At 41.1% G+C, this 16,924-nt stretch overlaps 1 protein-coding gene across 3 annotated transcripts in view; it reads right to left on the reverse strand.

The window, feature by feature from the left end:
• NCALD (neurocalcin delta) overlaps positions 1-16,924 on the reverse strand; it is a 143,471-nt gene that overhangs the window by 58,063 nt on the left and 68,484 nt on the right. The window contains exon 1 of one of the 3 annotated variants that reach the window (XM_019551455.1): positions 15,199-15,295. The exons of 1 other annotated variant lie outside the window; for it this stretch is intronic. The gene's annotated coding sequence lies outside the window, so the exon portion shown is untranslated. Of the gene's footprint in view, positions 1-14,248; positions 14,388-15,198; positions 15,296-16,924 lie in introns of those variants that run through there. One more of the 3 variants, XM_019551435.1, reaches the window with a different exon arrangement.

Below are 16,924 nucleotides of genomic sequence, written 5' to 3' on the forward strand. Positions count from 1 at the left end.
GGGATTTTTAAAAGGAAGTTAGATGAGCACCTTGCTGGGGTCGTTTGACCCCAGTACTCTTTCCTGCCATGGCAGGGGGTCAGACTTGAAGATCTGCTCAGGTCCCTTCCAACCCTAGAAACTATGAAACTTATAAATACAGGTAGATTTACCATGCAGTAGCAGACAGTTTATAGACCTGACTGGTAGTAAATCGCTCCTGATTAGCCCAGGCAGCAAGGTGTGGGAGAACAATCCCCTCCTCCAGGAGCTGCCGGCTGCCAGGACCAGTTCCAATTATGGATCCCGGGTGGGGACAATGTCCCCTTATCCCTGCAGCAGGCAGCTCTGGCCCTTGTCTCCAAGATCAAAGTCGGGGCTGAGACACTGGCTCCTCTTCTGGCATCTGCCTGCTGCCAGGACGGGCTCTGATCTCAGAGCCTGGTGGAGACAATGTCCCCCTGCCCTGGCAACAGGCAGCAATGTCCCAGCCCCTGCTCCAATCTCAGAGCTGTAGAAAAAACATGTAGAAAAAACATTTAAAGCTGTGTCTATGTTTGAATTGCCGAATCTTTCCAAATCAATTCGGAGGGTTCCAATTCGATTCAGAGAGATTAACGTGTTTTCTGATTCGATTCAGCCACTGAATTGGGCTGAATTTCTGCCTAACTGGATCAGGGACCAAAGCTTTGCCCAGCCCTAATACACACTTGTTTTTACACCATCATCAGTGTTTTAATTCACATATTTTTTTTCTTTCCTTGGTGTTTATCTCCTGATTTGTTTATAGAGAGTGATCGTATCTCCTCTCATTCTTCCTTTTCCTAGACTGCTTAAAGAAGCTCTTCTTGTTCCCTCTGTTAAGATATGATGTCCATTCCCTACGTGCTCCTAGAGTCCTTCTCAGTTTAAATGCATCTCTCCTGAACACAGGTGACCAGAATTGTACACAGTATTTCATAAGAGGATAGGCCAGTTTGTTTCACAATGTCATTGATATTACTCTAGCTATCAGAAATATCTCACCCGATAAATTCAATTTTAAAATGTATCTTTTTCATGGTCATATCTCATTGATAGGTTACAGCTGTCTTGTGATTAATTAATATACATTGGTCTTTCCCTTCCTTTGTCACTTGCATCTGACGAGGCTCACGTAATACCAGAAATTCTGGTCTTGGACTGAGGTTCTCATTCTGCCTCCTGGATCAAGAGAATATCAAGAGAATCAGGAAATATTACATAGGTACCTCACTTTATTTCTCTTACGTGGAACACAGACATACACATGATCCAAAGGCCTTCAAGTGGAAATAGATATGTTTCTATCTGACTGCGACACTGAGGCCAAGCCTACTGAAATGAAACTGTTCTTTTCACAGTGAGATAGGTAAATCAACTATTCATGATCTGACTTCATGGTCTACCTTTTGTCATATGAATTTCCTCAAGGCAGAAAAAAAGCAGTGAATCCAAGTAACTCTGAATAACACCACAGCTAGTAATCAAGACACTGCTTATGAACAACATTTAACAGTGTGGACCTTTTCCATAAGACATGCTTAAATAAACTAATTGGGTTTAGGGTTTCTAATGGGAAGGATGGGTAAATTAATTATACTTTCCCTAAGAGACATGGGCACAAAATTAGATTATCTTGCTGCTGCCTACTTAAAAATAAACTGATGATCTTTGGCTATTAGATTCAGTGCCTCATAATGAAATGCAATAAAGGTCTCTATAGTACATTATGTTTTTCTTAACATGTTTAAGCAATTTAAAAGTCTTTTATAGACAAAGGGAGTGGGCTGGACAAATGTAGAAATAATGCACTTTTACAAACATGACAAACCATCCAATTACCCAGACCCCGTCAAGACTAATGCATGCAGGGACAAGCATGTCACACAACAATACCATTTAGATTCTTTTTTGTGACAGGCACCTAAACAGCAGCTGGTATTAAGCTCTGTAACAAGGGTTGGGGGGAACCTCATAAATGACAGAGAAAAGCCTGTCACTGTATTTGTTTACATGTAGAAATGTAGCAGCACTGTAAAATCTTGAACACATTTACCCACCAGCAAAATCAAATAACCAACTTAATTAGTAAGGAAAAGTGAGTTATGTGCAGTTGAGCAGTGGCAATTTGGACAATACTGATAGCTTAATAGAAAGATTGTAGCAAAACACAAAGGATAAAGATCAATCAATACAAACACTGAAGTAATATAAGGTCAGTTGAATAGGATTTTATTACCAAATAAATCAATTGTCCTCTATTGTGCAGAACAGGAACACTTCTTATTTCCAGAATTTCCTTTATTCACAATGAGCTACTTGAAAGAATTATAGGACTTTAGGGCCAGAGACTACTGTTAATGGAAGCAGAAATTCTAAGGAGAAATTTTGGGATTTTGTAACATTCACTGAATGTAGCTGTGCATGCAAAAATAAGTTTAGCCTTGGGCATTGCAGCTGGAGACTCAGTTAAGATTATTAACAAGGTCATATCTGGGGATATAAAAGACATTATATTGCTAGGAATACTGGGAATTGTCACTTGGCTTATAATCTTCCATTAAAATTAAATACAGCTTTTACTCTGACACAGACACACAAAAGCCTGCAGCTGTCCAGTTTGGCTGCACATTTCCCTCTTTTGAAGATCAAATAATTCAGTTAAAATATTATTTGGGGAAAGAAAGAAAGAATGGGTAAAATACTAGAAAATGCTTTAAAGCGGAGATGCCCAACCACCTGCAGCATGTGTGGCACAAGTGGCACAGGCAGCCCTTGTGTGTGGCATGTGTCAGAGCAGGGAAGAGATAGGAAGTACAGTTGCAAATAGAGCAGGGAGCAGGAAAAACGAGCAGCAGATTGGGAAGGGGGCACAGGGCATGGAGCAGAAAGCACAATGGCTGATTGAGCTGGGGAAGGGGATCAGAGTGACACGCAGGGAGGATGTGAAGCTAAGGACCAACAGTCATAAAACAAGGACCAACGGTCATAAACTCCTACAAGACCGTTTTAGGCCGGACATAAGAAAAAATTTCTTTACTGTCCGAGCCCCCAGGACCTGGAGTAGACTCCCTCCAGATGTGATGCAGGCATCTAGACTGGACTCATTCAAGAAACACTTATCTTGCTGGGGTCCTTTGACCCTAGCTGACTTCCTGCCCCTGGGGCAGGGGACTGGACTTGATGATCTCCGAGGTTCCTTCCAGCCCTAATGTCTATGAAATCTATGAAATCTAATTTGTGGCACGCATGCGAAAAATGTTGGCTTCAACTGCTTTAAAACCTTAGCAAGGCAGAAGGTAGGGTAGGGGACACCTTAGAGCCTAACTGCTCAGAACAGCATGAGCATCAACCTACTTTGTCAGATGTTATGTATATACTAGATATTGCATTAGCAATGAGTCTATTAACCACGTTGCTGCTGGTCCTCTACTCTAGTGCAAGTGCAACCAGTTTACCAAATCAAGTGCAACAGTCCACTAACATCATAATGAAGTATTGTGTTGAAGCATGTACCAATTTTATATGCATTTTAATATAAATGCATTTTACCTTATATACCTGCTTGTTAGGAGATGCAATGTCACTATTAATTAATTACAGACTAAAATTTGCTTTCTGTCCAAGTGCTTTGCCACATGAATCAGGACTTTCTGTAAGGACTTCAGTGTTTAAGGAACAGTTGTGTAAAAAGCCACATACCTTTGCCATCTTCATTCATCAATGAGTTTTATGTTGGTTAATATGATTTACAGATTCACACAGATTTACAGAAGTTTAGGGCTAAAAGGAACCATTCACAGGTGTTACATGGGTACATTAAGAGGGAGACACCAACACTACAGTTTGACTAAAAGTCCTTGGTCATGGGTGTACTGCAAAAGGAACTAATTGTAGCAAAACTTCAGAAGCCACTTAAAGGCCTTGCTTCCTCAGCTTTCATTAACAAATTTAACAAAATAACCCTGGACCTGGTGTATACCATGTTTGCTGTTGTAGCTTGAACTTGTACCAACACTTGACAGCAACATTATCAAGTATTTTGTAAGCTTTTTATACAGTACTGATATATGGTGATAGCTAACAACTTCCTCACTGTTCTCTCTCTCAGAATATTTCATCCCAAAAAGAAAAAAAAAGAAAAGAAAAGAGCACAGGCACTGTGACCCTTTACCAAAAGAAAGTACACATGATGTTCTGCATTGTCTTTGCTAGCACCATGGCAGGGCATCTGCCAGAGGAGGCTATCAGGTAAGATCTGCATAAGACCAAATCAAAGCAAAATGTTGTGAAGCAGCTCTAGTGATGTTGGAGAAAGAACTACCAGCTGCAAGTCTTGCTCCTGAGTCTGGTTCATTCTATCCCAACCAGTTTCTAATGAACAAATTAGGACCAACCTAAATGCTGTGGTATAGTGAACAATATTACTGTGAATGAAGTTTGTTAGGAGAAAACAGTGTCAAGCACATTGTCTTTAACAGCAACAACTACATTTTGAGAATTGGTAAGGGAGGACTATATTACCCAACACCTATAACAAAGACACTGGATATCTCCTTTCTCTGACTGCTGGAGGTTTCTTGGCTTCTTCATCCAAGGTTCCTCATGGTATCTGACAGCATCCAATGGTTGAGAAACAACCATGTCAAGCACATCATGGGTCCTCACTCAGTCAAAGTCAGTGCCCCCAACCACTGGCCAGAAGCAAGACTGGGGAGACAGACTGAACCCCTATCATACACACCATTAATCAACAAAAACGTTTTATGACTTCGACTATTCTCAACCACAGCAATTGTACACCACATGCTAAATCCATTGTCTAATAATGTCTTTCCACCTTACAACTCTGTACCAATGTGGCAATCATGTGGTGGGGGGGGATGGGACGGGATGGCAGGGGTGTCTCACCTCTCTTCCTATTACAGCATTGCATTAAAACTTCTTAACCACCTTTACTCCAGGTAAACGTAGGTTGCATGACCAACTGCTTGTCTTAGATTGTGTCAACATATACTGGGTGCATCTACATGTGCACATTTACTGTGCAGTATTTTAGGTTACTGTGCAGTAACTGAAAATTACTGCACAGTATGGGCATGCATCTACATGCTCATCGTGCACAGTAACTATGGTAACTTACACCGACTAGAGCATAAATTTGATACCTGCATCATGAAGGCATCATATTTACACCCAATTAGTTATTGTGCAGTAATGCACACATAGCCACCTTACTGTGCAGTAATACTGCGTGTGTGGACTGACTTAGGACTCAAGTTAATCCCGAGTCAGTCCACACACAGAGTTACTGCGCTTTAACAGCTGCATGTGTAGACGCCAGCCTAAAAACCACTTACTGTGTAGTAACAAGGGGCATTTATACATATACATTTTCATGCCTGAACATGCACTGGAGATCTGGCACATCAGAGCAGACTTGATTAACTGAGACGGCTCCGCATGCAAGATGATGCGCATGGTGCTGCATTGTTTGCAGTTCTATAAGTGGAGAAATATACCTGTGTCAGCGCAAAGAAAATGGCAGAGATGCACTTTTTGCACTAAAACACTGTTTATGTGTTTTAGTTCAAAATTGGACTGCCCCCATTTTCTGTATGCTGACATGCATTTTGCAGCTTATACAACTGCAAGCAATACAGTATGTAAAAATGCCCTTACTAAAAATGCATAGTAAGTTACTGTGTAGTAAATGCACATGTAGAAGTGCCCACTATGTACCATGTATCTACCAAGTGTGGGGTCCTATATTGATTCTCTTCCAGCTGTACAAAGCCATGTAAGTAATCGTGATTTTTAACAAGGACTTACCTCCCTCTCCCTTATTTCAGTTTGGAGGGCACAAAAAAGTATTAGCCCCAAAAATGCTGTCATCCAGAAAAGAGCTTTTCCCTCACTTCATACACAAGACATCAAGGAAGTGTCAATTCACCAAGCTCAATGCATCCACTAAAGTCCTGTAAACTCAATTACTATGTCAGCCAGGTGGGCCAAATTCTGTTCATCTGTCCAGAAAGTCTGCATGCACATAGTGATAGGCATCCTAGAAGCCCAGGGCACAATGACTTATTGGTCACCACACAGACTGAGCTCTTGGACATCCCTTTATTTTCCTTTTTAAAGCAAAATGTGTCGATAACTTTGAAGATTTTTTCTAGATTTTCTCTCCCAAGGAAAATTTCAAACTTTTTATTGTGAAGCAAGACATTTATTCTTTTCAGAATGTTGAAGAAGAGAACTTCCAACTTTTGACCAGCTCCATTTGCAGCGCTAAGGCCTCTACTTACTCTGCCATGAGGACCTTCCAACAGACAAAGCAAAGCATTAAGGGTTTTTTGCATAGCTATTCACTACTCAAGAGTTCTTGCAAAACTGAACAACTCTATCAAGATGGTAAAATGAAATGCAGTGTAATTGTAAAGGATCTATGTTAGGGTTTAGCACAAAAAGCCATCCACAGCTAGCACAGTAAAATGGCAACTTCCTATAACAGGTTTAGATATTTAGCATTTAAGTGAGATTGTGAGAATTAAAAGTTCTCCATTCTTTGTAAGATCAGGCCCTTTATGATGACATTCAATGACCAAAGACAGTGTATTCTATTCTAATTCTATTCTAAGCCGGTCATAATTTTTCACTCTTTATGCACTACAGGCTACACACTCACTTAACATATTTCCATGGCCCCTTAAATGTGAATTATCTAAGCAAGGTCAGTAATGGGTTTATATACAAATTCACAGACAAAATAAACAGCTGCGAATACAATACTTGACAGACTTATCCAGAAGACAGCAGACATCTCTGCTGAAATATAATTGCTTTAATTGGACCTGTGCTTGTTAAAATGGCTAAGTTAAGAGGACTCTGCAATCATGCTGCCACTCTACACAAAAGAATAATACTGTGATAAGAAGCACAAATGAGCTGTAGAAATAATCAACAGTCTTGCATTCATTTCCCCAACCAGTTGGATTTGGCGATTAGGAATATTTGTACAGCATAAGAATAAGTAGAATCTTTTATTTGGAATGAAAGATTCTTGAGGTTGAATTGCATCGTAGCTGAAATCACTGCAAGTGTCTAGTTAGAGACTCACATGAGAGGTGCCCGCTATGTTTCTGTAAGCTTGGAAGGGACATAAATGATGGCCAAGTTTAATAGGAAAAATTGTATGAATCTACTGCATTCAGTCAATGAAGGAAACCTACCAAGAAAGAATCTAGCTGGGATTTTTTTTTTTTTTAATATTTCTGCTTTAACTTTTCTTGTTTGGAAAATAAGAGCAAGACCCTACCTTATCCAATATGCTTGTCTAATAAAACCCAATTAGGGACACTTAGTCTTGGACTCTTTTCAAAACCCTCACTTTCTTACAAGTTTGAAGCTCTAAGACAGTGGTCTCCAAACTTTTTTGATTGTGCACCCCCAATATATGTATTTATTTATCAATTATATACATGTACGATTCAGTGTAACACTGTGCAAAGTTTGGAGACCAGTGTACACTGTACTACTGTACCTCCGCGTTGTGGAACCCCCACTCTAGCTTCAGGATACCTCACATACCGTATGTGACATGTGACCGTCTGACATACGGACCGAGTGAGGGCGCCAGTGTCAATCCGTATATTAAATATCAGTAAAGCTTAATTTCTTTCTTATTTTTTTTTTGATAAAAAATAAATATAAATAGAAGTTATAATATTTTCTTCCCGCACCCCAATGGATCGTCTTGTGCACCCCCTGGGGTGCATGCACCCCATTTTGGAGACCACTGCTCTAAGAGACAAAATCTTGATTCTTCAGAAGCACCTGTTGGCATTAACATGTTAAAGGTCAAGTAGTGAGTATTTTTTCAGTCCTGGTGTAGAGCAGGCAAACTACACACTTGTATTTCTATTTTTCATAGCTTCCAAAGGAAAAGAAACATTCTTTTTAGCCATCTTTGAGGACAACAAAAATTAGCTATCAGGACCCTGACCACTGAGCCACAACATGGAAAGGACCCTGTTACTTCATCCAACAGGCTCTAGTGTCTTTTTTCAGGATTTTACATGGAGTGACATGTCTCCTGGGACAGAATTGGATCACAATAAAGAGTAAGTGGTTGGAGCTGATCCCTTCTAAGTATGCTCTGGAGGACAAGAGGAGTAACTCAGCAGAGACTAGGGGATAAAGCTTTTCCATAAGTGGCCCAAAATGCCACACATGTTAAGAGTTAGACATGAAAGTGCAAGTGGAGTCACATATGGAATTAAAGTTAGACATGCAAGTGTTACTCACCCACCTAAAGGTGACTGAAGTCATCATAGATGATATCTTCAAGTTACGCGGGCTTGGATCTTCAAAGGTATACAAGCATTTAATCCCACTGAAATCAAAGGGAACTAGGCACCTAATTATCTGAGGACACTGGCTTCAGTAGCCTAACTTTTGCTGAGTATTATTTAGATACTCTGGAAAATGTTCCACAGTGTAAATGTTATATTTAAAAATGTGCTTCATTAAAGAAACTCAACAGCAGTTATTGACACTGAAAAGCAGATACTCTGTAGGCATAACAACTCTGGCAGAGCATTATCACAGTGTGCATCTGGCTGCATGCATACACAAAGTGAGCTCCTCCTGGGCTGGAGCACTGACTGCTGCTTCTATTCAGAGCCAAATGAGTGGGTCTGTGAACTCTCCCCTTTGCCAGTCTATGAAGGTACTAGCCCCTTTTCTGTCCAATCTGCATACATTAACAGTGCCTCTGCGCAAAAGGAGTGCCAAAGGGGGCTAAAAATGTTTGTCTGCAAAGGCTGTAAAAAAAAAAAAAAAGCTGCCTGTAAAAAAATAAGAAATTGTGAGATTGATTGAGGCAGGATGGAAACATTGATGGACAAATAGAGCAGAGCAGTGCCACTTCGTGTCTGAGTATAAGGGCAGCTCATCACCCGCAGGGAGCACTGTCAGGAGTGGGCAGCCCATGGGATCCTCCATAGGCTTCTTCTCTACCCCCAGCCACATGCTACCACTGTGTCCTGGCCACTGCCTGTCTGTGAAGGCTGCTCACCTGCAAGGCTGCCCAGAGTCCAGTAGTCCAGCCAGGTGAGACTGGGAGGGGGACAGTGCGGCCAGGATGGAGCTGCAGGGCTAGAAGGAAGGAGAGGTGGGGGCGGGTCGGGGGATCCTTGGAAGGATGGGGGAGGAGGGGTAAGGCTGGGGGTGGGCTGAGGTGGAGGCAGCACAGTGCAGTTGGAGGTACCAAGGTGTGGGGGTGAGTAGGGACTCCTGGGATGGGGCAGGATGGTACAAAACCTTTGCTGCAATCAAGTAAGACTTTATTCTCAGTGGAGGGATCAAGCCAGATTTAGAAAGCTGGCCTGCTGTTCCGAACCCTACTCCGCCTCCATTTTCATAGCTTCTCCATGAGCAGCACAGGAAATACCCAAGAAGCACAGCTGTGTGGTATATGCAGGGAAATCTGAACAGTGAATGTGCTTCCAGCACCTGCAGCCCTCCTGCTATGGAATAAGGCTGTATTCATCATGCTCTGTGCATCAGGCTGCCTGCCATCCACTGACCTGATCGGCATGCTTTGCCCCTTGTGGCATAGTCAGCATTTACAATAAATTTAGAATAGATTTACCACCATGAAACTGGATCCAAAGATCCTTCAAAACTTTTCATCTCTCTCAGATACCAATTTTCATTTCCCATTAACACCAGGAAAAAAAGAATGTGTTTCTTAACAACAATAAAAGTTTAAACAATTTTAAATCAATGAAAGCCATGCAATCCCAGCCTTACACACTGTTGGTAATATTTACTGTCAAATTCATGGGAGCAAAGAACTACAGAGTTAAGCCCAGAAGATCATCCTTTTCTCATTTCACTGCAACTATATATTTCTGGGGATTCCAGGCATCGGGTCAGTTCATGGCTTTGAGACTGGGGCTGATTAAAAATGTTTCAGTCCAAGCTTCCTGGGTTTCTCAGGAGCAAGTACGATTCTTAACATGGTCTCAATGTCATTTTGTGGTTGCAAACAATTTGGTAAGTAACAGCAGCATCAGCTTAAATTCCTGTGAAACAGGGCCTGATACTTTAGCTTTAGCTTTAAATGATCCAAAAACTGAAGTCCAGCAGAAAGTCCAGAGTGTTAAGACCACAGAAGTGAAGCGAACTCTACAACTCCACGTTCATATTTTCCAATTCTAGGATTTCAACATCAACTAAAGTTTTAATGAGAGCAGCTTCTTAGTGAGCTCCCTCTGGGAAATACTGCTTTCAATGATTTCTGAACTGCAGTTTCTAATTATATTTTCATCCCGTAATGCCGACTGAAATGCAAATTTGATGACAGAACAATTCCACCCATGTAAAATAATTACAAAATTACTGTTTCTCATACCTCAGCTCTTATCCCCTGCTATTTAAGAAGATAAATTTAACAGCAGTATGAGAACAGCCAAAACGCATTCTGTTTCTTTAACTGTTATCTGACTATAACTCTCTGCACAGATTTCAGGTCGCTGAAGAAGGTCCCTTTAAAATGTGAATATAAAACCATTCCAGAATTTGATTTGTGTACTTGGGCTTGGGACAAACCATGGGGCAAGCACGCACTTTCCCGCCACAATATCATACGCATGGCATCTGTGTTGAGGTAAAAAAGCAACTGTTCATTGAAATGCCAGTTCTGCACTGCTGCTCTCCTGTCACTTAAAACAATTATTGCTAGTGTGGTTTCAAGCCATTACTATCACAATTTAACAATTTCTTACATGGGTGAAAACAACTTCTGCAAATGTAGTTTAAGGTTCTGATACCCAACTTTGCTCTCCCAGTTCCCTGTGCAGTGCAGTGCAGAGGAATTTTGGTGCCCGGGGCAGAGTTGCCTGAGAGATGCCAAGCACCAGAGAGGCGAGTGAGGAAGGAAGGAGCCCCTAGCACTAGAGAGTCTTAGGATGCATGTTGTTGCTGCCATGGTGTGGACTCCCTAGGGGCCTGCTGTTCTGCCATCCCCTCTAAATAAGCAGCCAGGGCTGGCATCCCATGTGCCCACCCCTAAATCAGTGCCACTGCTGGTACCATGCAGAGACAGCTATGCCAGCTCTGAGCAAGCTAGCTCTGGTCCCAGAAGCAGTATAAATTAGAGGTTTGCAACCTAATGCTTGTGGGCTGGTTCTGACCCACAGTATAATTTTATCCAGCCCATGAAGCCCAAATATTGGTAGCATTTTTATGGCGGGGGGCTTCTGTGGTGACAGTGCAGATTTATTAATCCCCACATCCAGCAACAGCCGCTGCGTCAGAAGTGCCAGCCCACCACAGACCAAGCAGTGACACTTCAGCCCACTGTGCCTAAGGGTTGCTAACCCCTGCTATTGATGCGTTACTGTAAAACTCCTCCTGTGCTACTATGATATGATTCTCATTTGGTGTAATCAGACTGCTGCACTAACACAACGATACTGCTCCTGGTACCTCCGCACAGCACTGCGCTGGGACATAGCCTGTGCCATAACGCAGAATACAATGGAGTTATAGCTCTGTAACATAGTGTAACTGAGTGGAGGATCCAGCCTTTAAAATGTTAAAAGAATTGCCTATCTTGAAAGACTTACAGATTAGCATAAGAGCCAGATACAGTCTAATGAAGAGCTGAATGTTTAATTATTTATATGTGAATGTATCAAGCATTCCAGTGGGTTTTTAAACATTTTACTGCTGAAATCCAGTTTAAGGGGTAGTGATACATAGAGATTTAGATACCTTTTTAGCTAAGGTGTCCCCTAAGGTGAAATTCTCTGATTCTATGGTAATTGCTAATCAGTTCATTCATTTTCATGGATAAAGAGACAAGGCTGTGTGAAGGGATAGTCTCCTCCTGATGCACATATGAGTATTTGACTCGTGTAACTCGTATTAAGGCTAATAAGAGTTACACGTGCCAGTCTCCGTGCAGCTGGATAAGGCTGTAATGTCACTAGAAGTGAATGCAATGCAGTTTTCTTTCGCTTTACATCAGACCTCTGGGTTTCAAATGCAACCAAGTGTATACTCTAATGTCAAAGTCTCTACAAATATAGCATGGAGCAAAGTATGAGAAGGTGAACCCTATATCCTGTTTGCTTGACAGCTCACTCGCCCTTGGATGCTGGGTAGGAGAGGAGGTAACATCAGGTTATGGCATGAAAAAGGAGAGGAGCTGAATTATCTCATGAACTTCACTAGCACAGAAGATAAAATCCAAGTAGTAGTAAAAAAATATTTGATAACAGAAAGGGTCAACTAGACTTTTAAAATAAAGCACAATGGCCTTGTGAGCAGTGCACAGTGGAGTGATCTTTTCTACTAGCTACTTCCCTCCCTTCAGCTAAAAAGCCAACCTGTACACTTTCACAGTTCCTGTATTCTGAATTCAGGGTTGGTCTGTCAAACAGTCAACTTCCTCCCTGTTTGTTTCTTAGCCTCAGATAAAAAAAGCAGAGCACCTCCAGCAAGTCCTATAAGGTTCACACGGGAGTGGGGTTGAATGCCCTCCAGTTGCACCAAAGTCAATGAGAGATTACCATTCATCACATCACCAGGTAGAGAAGACTAAACTTTCATTAGAGATTTTAAATTATCATGGAGTTTATAAAAGGATATTAACTATAATGGTATTTTACAGTTGCTGCATATTGTTAATCTTCATTAAATTCATTTAGACAAAGTGCATTCAGCGTGAGTCATAGTGATGTTCCACTATTACGAGAAACATTTAAAACATCAAGTTTCAAATTATAAGTCTTAAAATATTTGAGATTTTTTGCACAAGTTTTAACCTTCCTGGTCTACATTAAACAGCATCAATTATAAAAGCTTTAAGGTTCTAGGTGCATTAATTTCTGTTCTTATTTTAAGCATGCTGAATTTAGTCAACTCTAGATTATTAGCAACATTTCTCATTGCAGAGGTACTTTCAGTTTTAAATCACATTACACAGATTTACATCTCCTTTGACATATCTGTTTTTTCTTTTATATTGTATTGTTCTACATTTGTTTGCAGCTCCTTAACAATTTCAGCATGGGGGCTGCTTTAAAATACAATCTTCATCAGTAAACAAACCCTTTAACCTTTGTTAGATAATGAACAGGAAATAATGAGATATAATAGAATTGGTTAATATTTTTTTCAGGAAAGAATATACATGATGCTTCATCAGTCATTTTTTTAAATGAATATATAGGTTCACACATACACAGGCGAACTCAAAGGTATAAAACTTTAAACACTTGCATTCTGCACTTAGTAACAACTGCCTTTCTAGTTTTATAACATTAAAAACCAAACTTCTTCAGAAGAAAAAAATCATCAACATACTATTTTACTTTTCAATTATTTGGATTATTTAAGATGAGGGTTTTTTTTAGCTAATCTTTCCCCACATAAAAGAAAAGCTCTATGTGTGTGTGTGCACGGGAGAGAGAGACAAGAGACAGAGACAGAGAGAGACAGAGCAGAGGGGCAAGAGCATACATTACAACAGTCTGTCTATCTTGGCATATTTGGGATTTTTTTTTTCAGGAAGCTGTTGACCTTTTCCTTTGTAAACAGAATACAGTCAGTCTACCACATACTCCAAGACAGCAATAAAAGACTTAACATAGTAGGCTTGCAGTGTGGATTGGAGCGTGCATGAACAAAGCTGATTTAAAGGAGAACTCAAACTTTTGGAGTTTGGCATCATGATGTTTCTATCAGTCTCGGTCAAAGTGTCTATTAATTAAGCATAATGCAAATGAAAGAAAAAGTTAAATGATGTTCAGATTACTATGATCAGGATGATTTTTTTTTAAAGTTCCAGCAAAAGTGCAAGGCTATAATGAAGTCTAAAACACAATTCCTGAAGAGTTTCCTAAAGAAATTACTTGATTTTTCCCCCAACAGGAAATATTTTCCTAATGTTGTTCTATTTATATTCCAACATAGTAGTTCAAAGTGTCAAGAACCAACTATTACATTTTATTCCCCCCTCATGGACCATTAATCCAAATTTAACTTTGCTTTGCAGACTGCACACAGAAATAGTAGCTGGAAGCTGCTTTGCATTTGTCTAATAGTACCGTAGCTGTTCATCAAGGCAAACTTGCAGGCAAACCAAACGTGAGAAATAGTAAACCACAATAGTCTTTCCCCCCCTTTTTTAAAAGAAGAAATACCTGATCAGAGCATAAAGCAAACCAGTTACCTCACACTGCAGAAATGCAAGTTTTTAATAGTCCATGCTCTGGCAACCTCTGAGAAGCAGCAGCAGCAACAGGGATAAATCCAGCATCCACCAGATTCTCACAAGCCTTTGGCTGTGTGGACTAAACCACAGACTCTGCCTCCAGCTGACGTCAAAGTCACTGTCACATGGCCAGATGAAAGCCAAAAGAGCATTGGTTGTCGTAGCAACCACAGCACTACTCTGAAATTATTTCAATAGGTCATCTGTAATACTGTGTGCATATTTGAACCATCGTGGGCTCCTTGACAACCCAAACACCACAAACTCATTTAAGTTAGATATCACAACGAGCTTGTACCATCTTTTCTTCGTGGCTTTTTTAATCATGTCCCTTTAAGAAAATGCACTTCCTTGTAAACCTCCTCCTAAAACACCCTTCTGATGCCCATCATCACCCAAGTGAAAATGCATCTCACAAAAAAACAGGCTCTTTTCTGTGGACATGGAGACACCTCCAGGATTGGTTTTGACCAAATACTTTACACATGGTAAAACTTGGTAATGCCCAGATGAGGGACTGCAGCTACTGATCAAAATCAACCTCTTTAAAAAGTACATAGTACTGAACTTTAATGTAGAGCCACAAGAAATTATCCATGAGTGTCAGCATATCTGTCTGGAGTTGCCTAGTGAAGTACAGCTCCTTAAAACACATAAGTGCAAAATAATACCAGTACCAAGGCAAACTATGTTCAGCAGTGCGGCTAACCAACATTGTGCAAGTCTGAATGAGAACAGCTGTAGGACCCCAGCTGTGATCACCACCTACTTCTGAATGACTTGGAGATTAGACCCTCCCCTTTCTATCCTCCTCCTATTCTATGCACATTGTTTAGAGAAATGAAACAAGATCTTTTGCTTGCTGCTCTGGGTAGCAATGTCACAGGGAGGAAAAAAAATGTACTCACCTTCCAGAGCCTTATCCCAAAGTGAGACACAAGGCTCAAGCTTCCGATTTTCTCTTAATCTTAGAGCAGCTAAAATCAGCCCTTTTGCTCAAATTACCATTTGCTTTCTGCCTATACATTGCCACAAGAGACCTCTAGCTGCTGCAAAAGGGGGCAGGACAAGAAAGAGATTGAATTCCACCTGTGGAAAACCAGCAAGGAAAAGCAAGGACTTACAAGGAGAGTACAATGAATGAGAATACATAAAACAATATGATGCAGGGGCATATTAGAAACAGGCTAGAATATAAAGCAGAGTGATCAGAACAAATCAAACTGGAAAACTCTGAAATGAAGATAGTTGTGGCCACTTCACTTTATGAAAAACATCACAGTGATAAACAAAAGACCCAAAAAAAGGAAAACAGAGTGGTGAGGAAAGGGTTATAGTCACATTTGAGGAAACACTGCAAAAAGTATAAAATAGGAAAGCACAGAGCTAAAAGGCTAAGGACTGCACTAGAGGACTTAGGAAGGAACTCTTGAAAATGGGAGTTTCCACCCTATGTTATAGCACATAAACAATGAGACTCCTGATGAAATTAAAGGATGGTGTTATTTAGAGCAAAAATAATGTTATTTTATGCAGCGCATAATCAACACATGGATCTTCCCTCTGGAATAGGTTACCAACCATTTGAATGCCCTGGTTAAATTGAGGATGCACAGAAAGGATTTCATTACCAGAATTATTTGTACAGCAGCTACTGAATCTGAAATAATAACAGGTCATCAGCTTTTATGCTTCAGGGCATGAAATGATTGCCTGCAGGAGGAAGGGGAGACTCCTTCACCAAAAAGAAACAGCATGGCACAACTGGCTAGGTGCCTTATTAAGGAAGTTCTGCCTTCTCCTTTACAGGAGATATTAGCCACTGCCAGAGCCCAGGCATGAAGAGAGCCCCACAGGTAGGATAAGCAGCTCAGGAGGCCAGGGTGCAGGTCTCTGCCCTACCACATGTTCTTTCTCCCTGACCTCAGGCAAGATACTTAGGCCCAAACCTGAAATCAATAAAGGCAAAGGCCATGTCTCCCTGCTGTGTCCAGGACTACTGCTCAGGAAATCACTTCCCTAAAATTACTATTGCTCCATCTGTGCCCATGCACAGCCATTAGACAAGCAGAGACTGATAGTGGTGATGGGGAACTAATTCCCAGACCCATGCACATCCAGAGCAGGAGTGAGCCTTGACAAGGACTAATTGCCTCAGGAGTGATACCCAGCTAAGGAAGGATTCACCATAGATACTGGATATAAATACCTGTGAGGGTCTGATCTTTCATTTATCCGTGCCTTGATTCTCCATCTGCAAAAAAGGGAGTAATGTAGCACTCATGAATGACGCGTGCCCCTGGTGGCTGGGAGGCACAGTGGCGGTACGTGGGAGCTCCTGCAGATGTCACCAGCGCTGTCGGTGATGTGGGAGGAGTGACAAGCACCGACCAGGGATTGGCGACCACCCCCAGATGCCACCAGAAGTGTCGGTAGTGGCCAGCAGGCATGGCTTGTTAGAAATGCACAGTAAATGGAGTATTGTTAGAATATTGTTAGAAATGGAGTGTTGTTAGAACTGCACAGTTTGCATCTCGTACCTGATAAGCAAAAAACACTGCCAAGGACTTTTTTCCTCCTTGGCCAGTTTTGCTAGCTTTTCTTATGCTAAATCACTCCCTCCTCCACACTCTT

This window comes from Crocodylus porosus, unplaced genomic scaffold, assembly GCF_001723895.1.
Source record: "Crocodylus porosus isolate Cpor-Errol unplaced genomic scaffold, CroPor_comp1, whole genome shotgun sequence".
NCBI classification, from domain to species: Eukaryota; Metazoa; Chordata; order Crocodylia; family Crocodylidae; genus Crocodylus; species Crocodylus porosus.